The sequence below is a fragment of the Euprymna scolopes genome, chromosome 13, assembly GCF_053919585.1.
Source record: "Euprymna scolopes isolate OS-2025 chromosome 13, ASM5391958v1, whole genome shotgun sequence".
NCBI classification, from domain to species: domain Eukaryota; kingdom Metazoa; phylum Mollusca; class Cephalopoda; order Sepiida; family Sepiolidae; genus Euprymna; species Euprymna scolopes.
This window is the reverse complement of record NC_136494.1, coordinates 141,221,646-141,238,181: the sequence shown is the minus strand read 5'-3', so window position 1 is coordinate 141,238,181 and position 16,536 is coordinate 141,221,646.

The following is a 16,536-nucleotide window of genomic DNA, read 5'->3' as shown; positions in this document are numbered from 1 at the left end:
GGGATGCCAACTGGTGCTGCTATACTGTGGACGCTCATATGACGCTGCAGGCCTCCACTCGATTAACAAACCAAAGAGCAAACAGAACATCTGTGCCCTGCAATGTTTTCCCCATCAAAGAAAGATTGAACTCCATGTGAACGCTTGTGGCTAGCCAGGCCAGATCCAGATAAAGTCATTTTACCGCATAAATAACAGGTGTGGTTCTGCATGCATACATACATACATACATACATACATACATACATACATAAAATGGTAGATATAGGGGAAAAGTATTATTTTTAAATTAGAATCCATCAGACAAATTGGAAGCGCGATATGCCGGTAAATGTTGGAAATAAAACTAAAAGTTAGATATATTTCAGTTGTTAAACGAAGAGGTAATAATACTAAAAACCACAACAATAATATTAATTCAAATCTATCGACAGGTGTTAATCGTGACACTTTGGACTGATGCTTTCCGAAAGGATTAAATACCAGTGTCTGTAGATATTTAATAATTATCTTATAATGAATAATTGTGTCAGCCTTTTAAGAAACTCCTCTCTTATTGTTAAGCCCTTTCAGTTGAAATAAAAGTCGGTCAATTTAGATCATTTGAACAGATTATCATATAATGATAAGATATACCTGACAGATGTTAAAAACATTTAAAAAGAATAGACGTTTAAATTTCAACAGTATTTCACGCAAATTATTAGTAAATTCCTAATTCAGTAGGTAAGTTGTGTAGAATAGGAACCCTAGATTAAAAAAAAAGTTTACGTATAAAATAAATAGTTTACGTGTAAATAAATTAGTATCCGTATAATATTACTTTTGTAAATTCTAACGTTACAAAGATTACGTGTAAAATAGGCGATTAAAGTATGAAAATAAAATAAATTAAATAAATTAGGCTCGATGAGGTGACCATTAAAACCTACGTTAAACGATTATGTAAAGTATACTAATGGTAAGATAACTACATTACAATTAAAGATAAATAAAAAATAAGAAATAAATATCTTTAGTCAAAAATTTAACCTATTAGGTATAGGGTATGGTTATTTGATGGTAAAATACAAATATTTAAAATAATTAACGTTTAGAATGGTTTCATGTATAGAAAAAAATTAAGTATGAGATAGGGCGGGGGGAACTGGAAAGAAAAACTATGAAAATATTATTTACAAACTTAGGCGTTTTATATTGGGAGTACAAAATTAACGTTCAAAGGAAGATACTACGGGCATAAAAGAACGAAAAAGATACTTCCTTATCTATACACTATTGGAAGCTAATTAGAGAAAACAAAACGCCTAGAATACATTGGAAAATAATAAAAAAGGCTAAAGCATGTTACTCTTTGCAGTCACCTTGTTTCTTATGCCTGCATGAGAAAATGGAGATTACTAATTTTAAAGACCGTGACAAACTTTTAAATATAAAACAAGAATCGGCCATCTCCTGCAAGCATTTTCAGATACATATGCTTAAAAAATTATAAAACGCCTAAGTTTGTAAATAATATTTTCATAGTGTTTTTTCAAGTTCGCCCCGCCTTTTTAATGGTCACCTCATCGAGCCTAATTTATTTAATTTATTTTATTTTTATATTTTTATCGCCTATTTTACACGTAATCTTTGTAACGTTAGAATTTACAAAAGTAATATTATACGGATACTAATTTATTTACACGTTAACCATTTATTTTATACGTACTTTTTTTTTTTTAATCTAGGGTTCCTATTCTACACAACTTACCTACTGAACTAGGAATTTACTAATAACATTGAAACTCTACTTGAAACTCATTACGCACTATAAATAAAATAAAATAAAATAATTAATAAATTAAAATTGACATAATGGACGATCACATTTTAATGTATATACTTTCTTTTTAGATCCTGTCTCCCCCTTTACACGTAAATACGATGTAGTACTAGTTATAAATTGGAAATGTTTGAGTTGAAACAGCAAGAGATGTATTTGGCCTGACGAAGCGATTCCCTTGCCGGGTTTTCGCCGAAACATGTATGCCTATATGTAGCCATTTGGTTGGATACTAAATTAACTTATATATATATATATATATATATATATATATATATATATATATATATATATATATATATATATATATATATATATATATATATATATATATATATATATATATATAACAATCATATATATAATATATATTTTATGTATATGTATTTACATAACTATCATATATTTATAACTATAATCTATAATATAAAGCTGAATATATGTGTGTGTGTGTATGTGTGTCTGGTCACGAATAGGCTCCTATGTGGTTGACTATTTAAAAAAACTGATTACATATAATGATAGAAGATGTATCGAGACACAAGAATGGCATGTTTGATCTGGCAGAACGGTAGTTCATAAAAATTGTGGGGTTTGCGTTCGTGCCTGGTATACTAAGTATGGAAATAAAAAAAAATCAACTTAAAAAAAAACGTTTACAAGTATGTTTGATATAGATTTACATAGGAATACTTTGATAAGTATGTTTTAACTTAAATAGGGATGGTACGATAAAATTGTGAGGTCTGCGTTCGCGCCTGGTCTCCATAGAATGGAAATAGGCACGCACTTTAATAAAGACTTTTCAAATCTATCTGCGTAAGTATACTTTGATAATTATATTTCAGTTTGAACAAATATGGTATAATAAAATTATGGGGTGATCGTTCGCGCCTGACTTCCATAAAATGGAACTATGCCACAAAGTTTAACAAGGTTTTTTAATATAGATCCACAGAATATTGTGATAAGTGTTTCAGTGTGAACAGGTATGGTATAATAATTTATAGGGTTTATCTATTTTATTTTTACTTTCTTCATATTTTGCTTTGGTTTTGATACCCTCAATTCGAAGCTATCTCTTTACAACCCTTCCCTTTCATAAGCTATCATACTTTCATTTCCATAGGCTGTTTTTGAACCCAGTCAACGCTGAGTACTTTTGCTAGTATATATATATATATATATATATATATATATATATATATATATATATATACATATATATATACACTAGCAAAAGTACTCAGCGTTGAGTGGGTTCAAAAACAGCCTACGGAAATAAATATATATATATATATATATATATATATTTAAAGGAGATTAGAATAATAGTCTAAAGAGCTAAGTGTATTTCAATGTAATAGTGAAATTACTAGTTTAATTAAAATACAGGAAATGCTCGTTGTAATTTAGATATATAATAAGCTCGATAGTTTAATGTCCTAGAGCTAATTCAATATTAAATAATGTGATTTATAATTTAAAAATTTAAAAAAAAATTTAAATTTAAAAATCAAATTGTAATTAAATTAAAAATCAGCTTCATAAGAAGGAACAACAACAAAGTCAATTATCTGTACGATCGTTTCTGATAATTCTTATTTCCGAAACGATCGTACAGATAATTGACTTTGTTGTTGTTCCTTCTTATGAAACTGATTTTTAAAATTTGATTTTTAAATTAAAAATTTTTTTAAATTTTTAAATTATAAATCACATTACTTAATATATATATATATATATATATATATATATATATATATATATATATATATATATATATTTCCGTAGGCTGTTTTTGAACCCAGTCAACGCTGAGTACTTTTGCTAGTATATATATTTCTGCCTCCAGACTAACAACTGATAGGACTTTTTTTTATACAAATATATGTATACGCTTACATAAATTTATATAGAAAGAGGTTTGTGTATACTATAATTTTTTTGCAAGTATAAATCGTATAGCATACCAGCATAAATATAATTATATGTAATAGTTTACTAAAGATGATAATCAAGAAAAGCGAAAAAAAAAACTAATAGGAAATTCATTAATGTTTAAAAGAGTATGTAAATTAGCTAGATCTTTTCAAGATGAAAGCGATTCCATGGCTCTCATAAAAGAAAGTTATATTTTATTTTTAAATAAATAGAAAAAGGGGTCTTTGTAATATATATATATATATATATATATATATATATATATATATATATATATATATATATATGTATATATATATCACTACACAAAAAACATTATAGGAGTATAGATATGGGTGTCATCGGCTAGACTCGAAACTAAATCAAAGCGTTCTCGGCTGTTATTCGTTACCATTTGCACTATGTTTTTACGCAGTAAATGAACTTTAAAATAACATTGTATAAGCCATCAATATATATATCCACATACATACAAGAGTACTTTAAGCCCAAGTACATTTGATGAGTCACATTCTTTTAAAGTTTTTACTCCTGAGTAGCTATATTTATCGGCTAAATACTACATCGAATTTGTTCCACAGGTTCAAATCCCTTATATGTCAAGTGGAACGTCTATATAGGAGTTTCCTAATGACTATTGCGCAGGTTGACGTTACTTGTATCTACATTGAAGATACATCTTAACCCTCCTGTCATCTAAAACACACAGAGCAATCAATCATATTTTTAGATAATTCTTAATATCAAACTATCCTGTAACGCGTTATCCTATTCCTAAGCCAACATAAAATAAGGAAAACACTCCTTAATTTAAAGGGAAAATATAAAACTATATACTAACTCGTTCCAACAAACCTGTTGCAAATATCGCTGCTTTCACTGCATCAACTTTTACTCACGCCTCCTCCAGTAACAATGTAATAGCAATGCCCCTTAATCACTTTGAGGAGTGTAATTTTTCAGTAGATATAACATTTACATACTAACCCATTAACATTAACTACCCACGCGGGGTCGCAAAAGTACCTGGATTAGGACCTAGGTGCGGGGCAAACCCTTTCGGTGCTGATTGACCCGTAAATCTTCTCAGGTCATCGGTTGAGGAGAAGTAAAACGCTGAAGCTAAACCTAAGGGGAGGAAGGCCTCTCCAGTCTTGGATGACAACCTTCCTAGAGCTGGTGACTCAAACAAATTACCGGTCTGCAAACCTAAACTGCTTAAGGAGTAGATAGGCACTGCCTATCGCCCGGCTTCCATACTCCTTCTTTGCCTATTAGCCAGGCGTAGAGGTTGAATCACAGATTCGACAAACACTCAGTGGTCGATATTGGTTCCTGACTAGGGCAATGAACGCCGTTTTCCCCTCCCCCGACGCATCCCGCCCCTCTAAACTGAGCGCTTGGAAGTGCATGAATGCCAAAATGCCAATACAGGTAGATTGGGTTGACCATCGTCTGATGGGTTGAGGGTACCGGATTGACAGTTCATGGATGCTGTTCCCAACACGTAGTACAGGAGACCCTACCTTTTGCTAGCGCTTAGAGGGGCTGCTCCATCAATAGTTGGATAATATCGGGATGTTTGCAGTGCCATGTCGCGCATGGAAAAGGGACCCTGCACTCATCCCCGGTAGACTTTCCTGATGCCACAATCCAAGTAGATAGCGGGTCAGCTGATGGTCTACTTGTATTGCATGTCTGGTATTCTGCATAACCACTTTTTCTGCACCCCTATCTTATCTGAGACTCTAAAAAAAGAGACAACGAGAGTACAATCTAAAATTACGCTTAAACTAGGAGAAAACTCCAACAAAACCAAATTGTCTCCTCCCTTGAGGCTTGTATTTACGAAGAATCATGGGCGTAGAACTAATTTAAATGACAATGAAGCATTTCTCCTAACAAACACCCCGGGTATCTTAGCACTAACCTACACGCCTCCATCCCCTCTAACTACTTTAATATGCCAGGATATCTCCCACTCTGCCGTAAGGACTCTGACAGACATATGCACGGACTTGGAGTCTACATTCGTAACACTCTCCCCATGACTAGAGAAACAAACCTAGAAACGGATGATCAAGCCTTTATGTGCTTTAGACTAAACACACAGCATAACATGAGCTACTTTTATTTTCTCTACCGCTCTCCCTCGACCCAAGACTGCACCATGATAATCAATGTCTCTCACACCATAGACACAGTACTCTCGCTCGACACTAGTGCACAAGTACATGCATTTGGTGACTTTAATGTTCACCACAAAAACTGGCTTGGATTCTCTACTTACACAGATGCAGAGGCAGCTTAACACATAGCTTCGCTATATCACACTCCCTATCACAAATGGTTACGTTTCCAACCCGTTTCTCTGACCAGCAATAACAACACGCATAATGTTCCCAAGGATTGTATAACAAATTCTGACAGCCCACTCGGGAACGCTGATCATGCAGTGATAATGGTCGAAATCGCCCGAAACTCTAGACCCAAAACTGAAGAGCCAGTGTTCAAAACAACGGGATATTATAAAAAAGCTGACTGGGAAGCCATCAGAGGCAGCAAGCATACCGCAGATTTAACCGAAATAAGTCCAGTTCAAACGTAGAGAAGTATATAGAAACTAGAAGTAACGTAAAGAAAGAAATAGCGACAGCTAGGAGAAAATTTACTGAAAACACTAAAAAACGCATCGAAGGACAAAAATTAGGAACTCGTAACTTCTGGAAAATCTACAACAGTGTAGTAAATAATGGGCAATCAACAATTCTCCCACTAACCAACAATCACGAGGTTGTTTGCCCAGTCAACCGACAAGGCAAATATGCTCGCCAGCTGGTTTGCCTCAAACTCCACACTGGACCTTTCCAACGACCCCTGCCTGACTTTCCTTTGTGGACAGACGCCACGCTAGACGATCTAAAAATCACCCCTGCCTAGATGCATGCTATCATAAAAACCTTGACACTTACAAAAGCATGTGGACCTGATCTAATCCCAGCTGTGCTATTAAAAAAGTGCTAAGCCGAAGTAGCTCCAGTTCTCACCAAACTCTACAATAAATGTCTAAATGAAGCTTGCTTTCCTGACTGGTGGAAAACTGCTTCTTTGGTACTAGTATTCAAGAATCCTTGCGAAAGGACTGACCCATTAAATTATCGCCCCATTTTTCACCCATATATTTGAGACCATAATTAACCATGCTCTAGTCCGTCAGCTTACAGATGCTAAACCTCTGACTGACAAACAATATGGATTTAGACAAGCCGGTTCTACAGCAGACATCCTCACTGTAATCTCTGAACATATATACCATTCACTGGACAAAGCGGGGGAGGTCAGAGCGGTAGCTCTAGATATATTTGAGGCTTTTGACAGGGTATGGCATGAGGGTCTCCTAAGGGAAATTAGATAATACGGTATTACTGGTAGAATATTTAACATAATTAAATCCTTCTTAGATAAGAGAAAAACCCAGGTTGTCCTCGATGGTCGTATATCTAAACAATATGATATAAACGAGGGAGTGCCTCAGGGGTCTATCCTTGGACCTCTATTGTTCCTAATATTTATTAATGACCTCCCCGACAAAACTGCCTCTGAGATGGGCATATATGCCGATGACACCACACTCTATAACAGATATGACAGGAAAACAAATGAACACATAACTAAAGAAATGGCAAAAACACTAAAGGATGACCTCCAGTCTGTAGTGGAATGGGGGAAAAATGGACGGTCACATTCAATGCTGCTAAGATTAAACTGGTTTCCTTCAATAATTACAAGAAACCTTCTCTGTCACCAATAACAATGGCCAGTGACTCGCTATCTGAGAGTATATCTTTCAAACTGCTTGCCCTAAAGTTCTCAGAAAACATGAATTGGAACAATTACATTGAAAGCATTGCTAGGATTGCTGCGAAGAAGGTGGTCTCTCTCTACCGTGCTAGAAAACTACTAACACCTGAAAGTATCCTGTACCTCTATAAGGTCACCATTCGCCCATGTATGGGGTATTGCTGTCACAATTGGGCTGGTGCATCTGCTGCTAATCTCTCGCTCCTAGACAAGGTTAAAAAAAGAGTCGCGAATCTGATAGGCCCTGAACTGGCATCTAAGCTTCAGCCTCTGTCCCATCGACGAAACGTTGCATCCCTCTGCCTGTTCTACAAGTATTTTAATGGTGAATGCTCTGACGAACTGCAAACATTTGTGCCGCGAGGACGGAGACACCCTCGACAAACCCTACAGGCAGCTAAATCCCACCCCACGCAATAGAGATCCCTAGATGTAAAAAATCTTTCTACTCCAGTAGCTTCTTCCCCAGAATCGCTAGATTATGGAATACCATCCCAGGTCCCTGCTTCCTTAGCTGTATTGACATGCAGAAGTTCAAGTGTAACGTGAACCGACATCTTGCTGCCCAAATCCCAAAATACTGTTCCAGTAGTTTTTGCCCCTGTTAGTAGCCCCCTACACCAAAGTAGCAATGTGCCTTGTTTTGGGTTGAAAATGTAATAAAAAAAACCTTTATATGCTTTAGACTTAACATGCAACATAACATTAGGTACTTCTATTTTCTCTACCACTGTTCATCGACCCAGGACTGTATCTTAATAAACAGTCTCTGATAGCATAGATACAGCACATTCCCTCGACACTAGCGCACAAGTGCATGTATTTGGTGACCGCCAAAACAACTGGCTTGGATTTTCTGCTTACACAGACGCAGTTGGTAGCACAACACATAGCTTCCCTATATTTCATTCCCTATCACAGACGGTTACGTTTCCAACCCGTTTCCCTGACCAGCAAGAGCAACACACATTGCTGTTAGATCTGTTTCTGACCACAGTCCCCGATGATTGCGTTACGAATGCCCACAGCCCACATTGTAATGGTGACAATGTAGTGATAATAGTTGAAATCGCATTTAACTCTACAGCAAAATGGAAGACCCATTACTCAAAACAACGAGATATTATAAAAAAGGCTGACTGGCAAGCCACTAAGGATCTCATCAGAGACGCCTCATGGCGAAATATCTTCTCATTTCCTGCTGAAGAGTGCGCACATGAGACCACTGAATGGTTCAAAACAGAAATTCACGCACATGTTCCCGCGCGGAAGTTTTATAGCAAGCCCCACTCTCCTCAAGGGTCCACTTCTACTTGTGCAGCTGCCATCGCGCAAAAGCATCATGCGTACCGAAGATTTAACCGAAATAGGTCCAGTTCAAACAGACAGAAGTATATAGAAGCCAGAAATAACTGTAAGAAAGAAATAGCGACAGCTAAGAGAGAATTTACCACAAAAACCCCATCGATTAGGAACCTGTGACTTTTGGAAAATTTACAACACTGTAGTAAATAATGGGCAATCAACAATTCCCCCACTATCCGACAATCATGAGGATGTTTGCTCAGCAACCAAGAAGGCTAACATGCTTGCCAGTCGGTTCGCCTAAAATTCCACACTGGACCCTTCCAACCACCCCCTGCCTGACTTTCCTTTGAAGACAGACGCCACGCTAGACGATCTAAAAATCATCTCGGCCTAGATGCATGCTATCATAAAAACCTTGACACTTCAAAAGCATGTGGACCTGATCTCATCCCAGCTGTTCTATTAAAAAAAGTGCTCAGCCGAAGTAACTCCAGTTCCCTTCAAACTCTACAACAAATGTCTTAAGGAATCGTGCTTTCCTGACTAGTGGAAAACTGCTTCTGTGGTACCAGTTTTCAAGAATTCTGGGGAGAAGAACGGACCGAGTAAATTACCGCCCCATTAGCCACCTCCCACTTTTCGCCAAAATAAAGTCTATTATTAACCAAGCTCTAGTCCATCACTTTACAGATGCTAAACTTCTAATCGACAAAGCAGAGGAGGGTAGAGCGGTAGCTCTAGATATATCTAAGGCTTTTGACAGGGTATGCCACGAAGGTCTTCTCAGGAAAATCAGATCATACGGTATCATTGTAAGAATCTTTTACATAATATAATCCTTCTTAGATTAGTGAAAAGTCTAAGTTGTCATCAACGGTCGTTCATCCAAACAATATGATATAAATGCGGGAGTGGCTCAGGGGTCTATCCTTGAACCTCTATATTTCCTAATATTCATAAATGACCTCCCTGACAAAATTGTCCGTGAGATGGGTATATATGCTGATAACACCACTCTCTATAATAGATACGAGAGGAAAACAAATAAACACATAACTAAAGAAATTACAAAAACACTAGAGGATGACCTCCGATCTGTAGTGCAATGGGGACAAAAATGTGGATGGGCACATTCAATGCTGCTAAAACTAAAATTGTTTCCTTCAATAACTACCAGAAACCTTCTCTACCACCAATAACAATAGCCAAAGACTCTTTATCTGAAAACACATCATTTAAATTCCTCGGCCTTACGTTCACAGGAAACATGAGAGTATTGCCAGAAACGCTGCGATAAAGGTAGGTTCTCTCTACCTTGCTAGAAAGCTACTAACGCCCGAAAGTATCCTTACCTCTATAAGACCACCATTCGCCCATGTATGGAATATTGTTGTCATATTTGGGCTGGTGCATCTGCTACTAGTCACTCACTCCTAGACCTGGTTCAAAAGAGAGCCGCCAACCTAATAGGTCCTGAACTGTCATCTAAGCTTCAACCTCTGTCCCATCGATGTACTGTAGCATCCCTCTGCCTGTTCTACAAGTATTTCAATTTGTGAAAGCTCTGACGAGCTGCAAGCACTTGTGCCCCCTCGACGCAAGTACCCCCGACTAACCCTACAGGCAGCAAAATCCCACCCCTTAACAGTTGAGATCACTAGATGTAAGAGAGCCTTCTACTTCAGTAGTTTCTTCCCCCGAACCGCTGGACTTTTGAAGTCCCTTCCGAGTTCCTTCTTCCCCAACTGTACTGACATGCAGAAGTTCAAGTGTAACGGGAACCGACATCTTGCTGCCCAATTCCCCATATAGTACCCTTGTAGCTTATGTCTCTTATAATAGCCCCCCTACAGCAAAGTGGCAACGTGCCTCGTTTGGGGTTAAATTGCAATAAAAAAAATTCATCACAACCCAGATGTTTCATCATATGACTTCTTATTAGTGCGGTTAAAACTAGCAAGTCTTCTTTCACACTTTGATTCGAAACTCGCTCAAGAAATCCTACGAGACTAACAGTGTCATTAATCTTCTTAACTGTGCAATGTGTCTCTCGCAACCACATATACGCGCGTGCACACACACACATATATGCTACGGCTTTCTTAATAACATACACGCGTGCATACGCACACACACACATATATAGCATACATATATGTGAGTTGTTCTATTGCTGCCTTTGTGCACCATCATGTATGTTAGTATCACCACCCGTCTCATCCAATAAACTTCGTTTTGTTTATCTATAATATCTAATGTCTTTTAGCCTTTGCTGTGAAAAGCTCTGATTCATGCTAATTTTTGCATTTGCATTATTCAGTACAATGAAAGAACACTTTTGTTGTTGCTATAATTAAAGACAGGACAAGTGACAGCCAGCTCTTTATTCTCTTTTCTTCTTATATTCGCGCTATTGTTGTCCTATGCCTACAAATATCGACTCCAGTTAACTTTGTAATTGACGCCTTAAAACGCAACGCCCCCATTCTCTTTTCTACAATGAAAAACAAAAATAAAAACAAGACATAAATCTATCTGACATGATCGTTTCGAATAATCCTTCAGTGTATATTGACACTATGTGTGTTATTGAAAAAATGTTCAAAGATAAAGGACGTATATAAAAAACAATGGCCACTTTTATTCTTTCTCTTTTTTGTAGTTAAGCCCAACCAGCTCTATAAAATTAACTGTCTATCAATCGGCCGGTTTCTTTGTATGTAACGCTTACCAGTGAAACATCATTTTAATCGCAAAACCCGTATACTAAGTAGGTGTATCTTATTAACATGCGTTGGATTACATAAATAGGAATCTGTATTCTCGGCCCTTTGTCTGTCACACTTAATACAGAAAAAGCATATTTCTCGATGTCATGCAGAAGTTTACAATATATTCATAAGATGCGTCCACTGATTTCCATAATAGATGTCGCAAGACTGTTGGTCAGTCTGCCATCTGGTCGTCTGTCCGGTTACATTTGCGTTTGAAATGAGTTTTATTCGTGTGTCACGTCTACGTACGAGATAGTATTTTAAACGAGCATTTACATTATTACTAGACGCAATCTCTCTTCGTGTGTTTATATACCAGTCTCTTACTCATAGATTCGAAATAGTATTCCAGTTATTCTGTCAATTTTAGGTTACATATGTCTCATCTTAGATGTTTAAATCTGAGCAATGTTTATTTTTCAACTGTTCGAACTATCTACCCTTCTAGGGATGCTGAAAAGCATAACAGTTGGTCAGGTAAGTTTATTTAAAAATATCATTTTAACCATGTATACACACTTCATTAAGAGGTGATATAATTCCATTTGTTTAGTATTTTCGGTCTGTTACTTCGGAGTTTAAAATATCGCGTCCATAGCTTATCACGCAGAGAGAATTGAAACATATTAGAAATGTGTCTTCTGTTTTATAGCTGTGACCTTTATATTTAAATCAAAATAGCTTTGTCATTACCGAGAATCGGCTGAATAGACGCTTTGAAATTATGAGCTCACCTTTCGCGTTATTTTATTGTCTTTCTTCACCGGTTTATTGTTCGATCGTTTCATCTATCTTCTTTTATCTTTTTGTTATAAAAAAACAAACCCAAGCCAACTCAAACCCCCTTACAAATAATGACGACCAACACGGCTAAAAACACTCCGTTGACAATGCTTAGAAATAGTATTAGTTGCGTGGTTTTCACAGCACTGAAAACAATAAGTTGGCAGATGTCTCGTTTCTATACAATTTAAATTGTTGTACTCGTCCAAATTTATATATATATATATATATATGTATATATATGAAGAGAGAGATAGAGAGAGAGAGAAGGGAGATACATGTGTGTGTATATATATATATATATATATTATATACATACACCCCCCATATATATATATATATATATATATATATATATATATATATATATATATATATATATATGATGTTTACTCAAAATTCTAGAGAAACAGGTAATGTGTACATAACATGGTGATAGTGTGAGGAAAAATGCCAATGTTAAGTATATATGATGATTGCTACTTCTTGATAGAAGTTCGGCATCTCTTAAGTTAAGGGTTGTGCGGCTGCGCGCAGATGGTTGACTTTTTTTATTCAGCTTTAGTCCAACAGGAAAGTAAACATATGTGACATAAAAACTATACTTCTTGTAAATGTGATCGAATGATAATATTATGAATCCTCGAATGTCGTGTCAGGCAACTTTAAGCTTTGTAGATTAGACCATAAATATGACAACTAAGCGTTGTCGGGTGTGCGGTAAAAGCCTTCGCATAAGACGATGTCTTTGATTGTGTGATTTCAGATTATTTACAAAACAAGTTTTCGACAAAACGTATCTGCCACATACAGTTCAGTTCCTGCTGTAATTTCTCTGACATTATATTTTCGTCCTGTATTATTAAAAAACTTTGTAAGTGTCGTTTGCGTGACACTGCTGTCTGAACTTTCACTTTCTGGTTACCACTTGACGCGTCTTCTCTCCACACCAAAACGAACTTCTGCAACTTTAGCTTTTCTCTCCCCGAATCCGACTTTTCTCTTCTACAAATACAACTTCTCTGCTCGCAATCTAACTTCAGAATGCCTTCCTTCCCCAAATCACTCCTCTTTTATCTCCAATCAGGAGCATCTCATTTGCATACCTCGTGGTCACCCTGTAGGCATATAAAGAAACAGGGCAGCCATTTTTGTTTCTTTCTTCTTCATTATGAACACGAGGTAAGCCACACAAAAACGCGGTCGGTCGTTCTTGTTTCTTTTTTCTTCATTTACACCACACGCCCCCCCTGATCTTCGAGATCAATAGGATACTTCGTAATCCTCCATCCTAGCAGGCCGCCTCCTCTCACGTCGAGGCCTCTGGGGGACAACTTCTCGGGGGTTTACGTTTTCAGGTTCACTACAACGCGGGCCTAAGTCAGGTCGAGCAGCGTCATTTTCTTCTCGGTGGCCCTCGATTTCCCCTTCTTCACTGCCCTCACTGCATACCAGCAATGTCACACGACGCAGGTCTAAGATATGCCGGGGAACGCCATTCACCATCACATTGTTCTTCGACTGCAATCCTGTTACGACCCCTCTTTTCCAACGAGTGGTACACTATTGGGGGGTTTCATCCACACCTCTTCACCTACTTTGATAGTGGCTTCTTCACTCTCAATTCCTGCTGTTTTGTTGCACGGATGCCGCCACTTATATGTGAAAACGGCCCTATGAGGCACAGTTGTCTCATCTTGTTTGGTCTTCGGCGATATGTTATACCAAAACACCGCCTCTATGGGTGACACGTTGCTTTTTTTTCCGCAGCGGCTTTAATGGTGCGATGATTCCTCTCCACTATTCCGTTGCCACTCGGCCGATACGCTGCTCTGAAAAATTGCCTTACTCCCCACTTATCGCACACCCCTTTAAAGGCTTCTGATCGGAAAGCGGGGCCATTGTCCATTAAGTTCCTCAACCGGCCCTCTCTCCAAAAATATCTCCTCGATGACCCCTCCGATCACCCATGCAGCTTCTGCCCTGATCTCTCTCCAGATGGCAAACCTTCCCGGTCCACAGTCGACCATCGACAGATACAATTTGTGGCGATAGTGTGTCACATCAATGGCCAATCGCTTCCAGTCCTCCGCAACGTGTAGCTCTCCTGCTTCGTGTCTGGACGGTCCAGGGTCAATTGATTGGCACTCTCGACAGTTCTCCACCACCTCCCTAACCTCCTCCTCGGTGGTCTCCGGGTAAACCTCTCTGGCTAGGAATAACGTTCGTTCTCGACCAAAGTGGTGCATTTCGTGTGACTCTTTGACTTCTTTCCCTGCACAGCATACCGAGGAGACCTCCTTTCCCTCTTGCAGCCAGGCCTTCTTCACGCGTGTCATCGAATCCGCCTTGTTTTTTTCTGACGGGACCAACACAACAGATACTCTCAACTGGAATTCCGCTATCAGGTCGGTGAGCGCTCCGAGTCTGCGCTTGATCAGCATTTCCGCAGCACCCCTGGTCTTAACTCTCTTATCACCAGTTACTGCCGACCGAATCCACGACGCTACCGTTGCCGAATCGGTTTTGACTTCAATTATTTTCAATCCCTATTTCAGGGCCAGATTGACTCCTTTTATAGCGGCATCTAGTTCTGCTACGTTGATATGGGAGAAGTCGTTGTTTTTTCTTAGCCACGCCGCATCCTCCACAGTTACACCTCCTATCTCTAGTACGACGCCCAACGCCAGGTTACTGGCATCGCACCAAACCACACCCGCGTCTTCGCCGCTGACATACCATTTCCCTTTCACTGGGTCCTCATTCCTCACTCTCGCAATGACTTCTTGCAGCATGTTCATGACCTCCTTCGTCACACGGCCCTCCCAGCCATCAGTGCCTGTTTGTCGTTGAATAAAGCTGCATGCTATCCTTAGCCAGCCAGCGATAGGATAGTGCCCGACCAGCCTCCCGCAGACTGAGAAGAGTTCTCGCCTCGTCAGCTCAGATCTGACTTTGGGTATTGCATTCCCTCGTTCGAAGACAAGGCTTTCTTTTCCATCTCGCCTTAGTTTCAACCCCAGCACCGCTCCTCCATCTAGGGCCTCCGCCGGTTTTGCAGTTAACCCATACTTCTCGACATGGCTTCTTACTTTCTCTGCTGTCACCTCTGCCTCCTCCACCAGGATGTCGTCAATGTACGAACTAGTGGCCCCCTCCACTGTGCAGTCTTTGCTCAGCACTGTCTTCAGCACGGCAGTCATAATTTTGGGGCCTGAACTCAGCCCAAAGCCTAACCTCGTCAGACAATACACCCGCCCCTTGTATCGGATCAGTTGGTACTGCCAGAGTTTTTCATCTACATGGATCTGCAGGTATGCCGATTTCAGATCGACAATCTTAGTGGCCCGCCCCATTCTTCTCCATTTCCTCATGACCTCCTCACATACGTCGATCCCCGTTCCAGTGTGGCAGGCTACGTGTCTGTTCAATCCCCTAAAATCCAGCACGGGCCTAATCTTGCTTTTGGTAGGCTGAACAACCGCCAGTAGTGGCAACACTCCTTTTTCTTCCCCTGTCCACGGTTTCAGAATTCCTTCTTTTATCCACCTCTCCACTTCTTCCTCGAATCCTTTTCTTATTTCTCCTCGCAGGGTGTTTTCGTAGCAGCCCACCTTATTCTGTAGTTCTGGGGGCCCGGAGATCCATTTCCATTCCACCGTCCACCTCACGCCATCAAACTTCACCAGGAAATCTTTGTCCTCAATGCAGCAAACCTCCGGTTTTGGGGTTCTGACGATTCTATCACCTTCCACTCCTGCCATCCCCACTGCGCCGAGACGTCCAAACGTCATTTGGCCCCCTCTTAACGTAGCGCCCCCCAGTCGGTTAATTGCACTCATACCTATAATCACGTCGACACCACCGACCAGATGATTCAACACTAGGGCTTGCAGTCTAATGGGCACCCCTTGCACCATTACTTCCGCTGTCGTCTCTCCTAGGCATTTCACATCCCTGCCATCCACGGTCCTAATAATCCTGGTTCCGCTCCATGACCTCGCGACATTCCTCGCTAACAACGTTGTAGTGCAGCCTGTG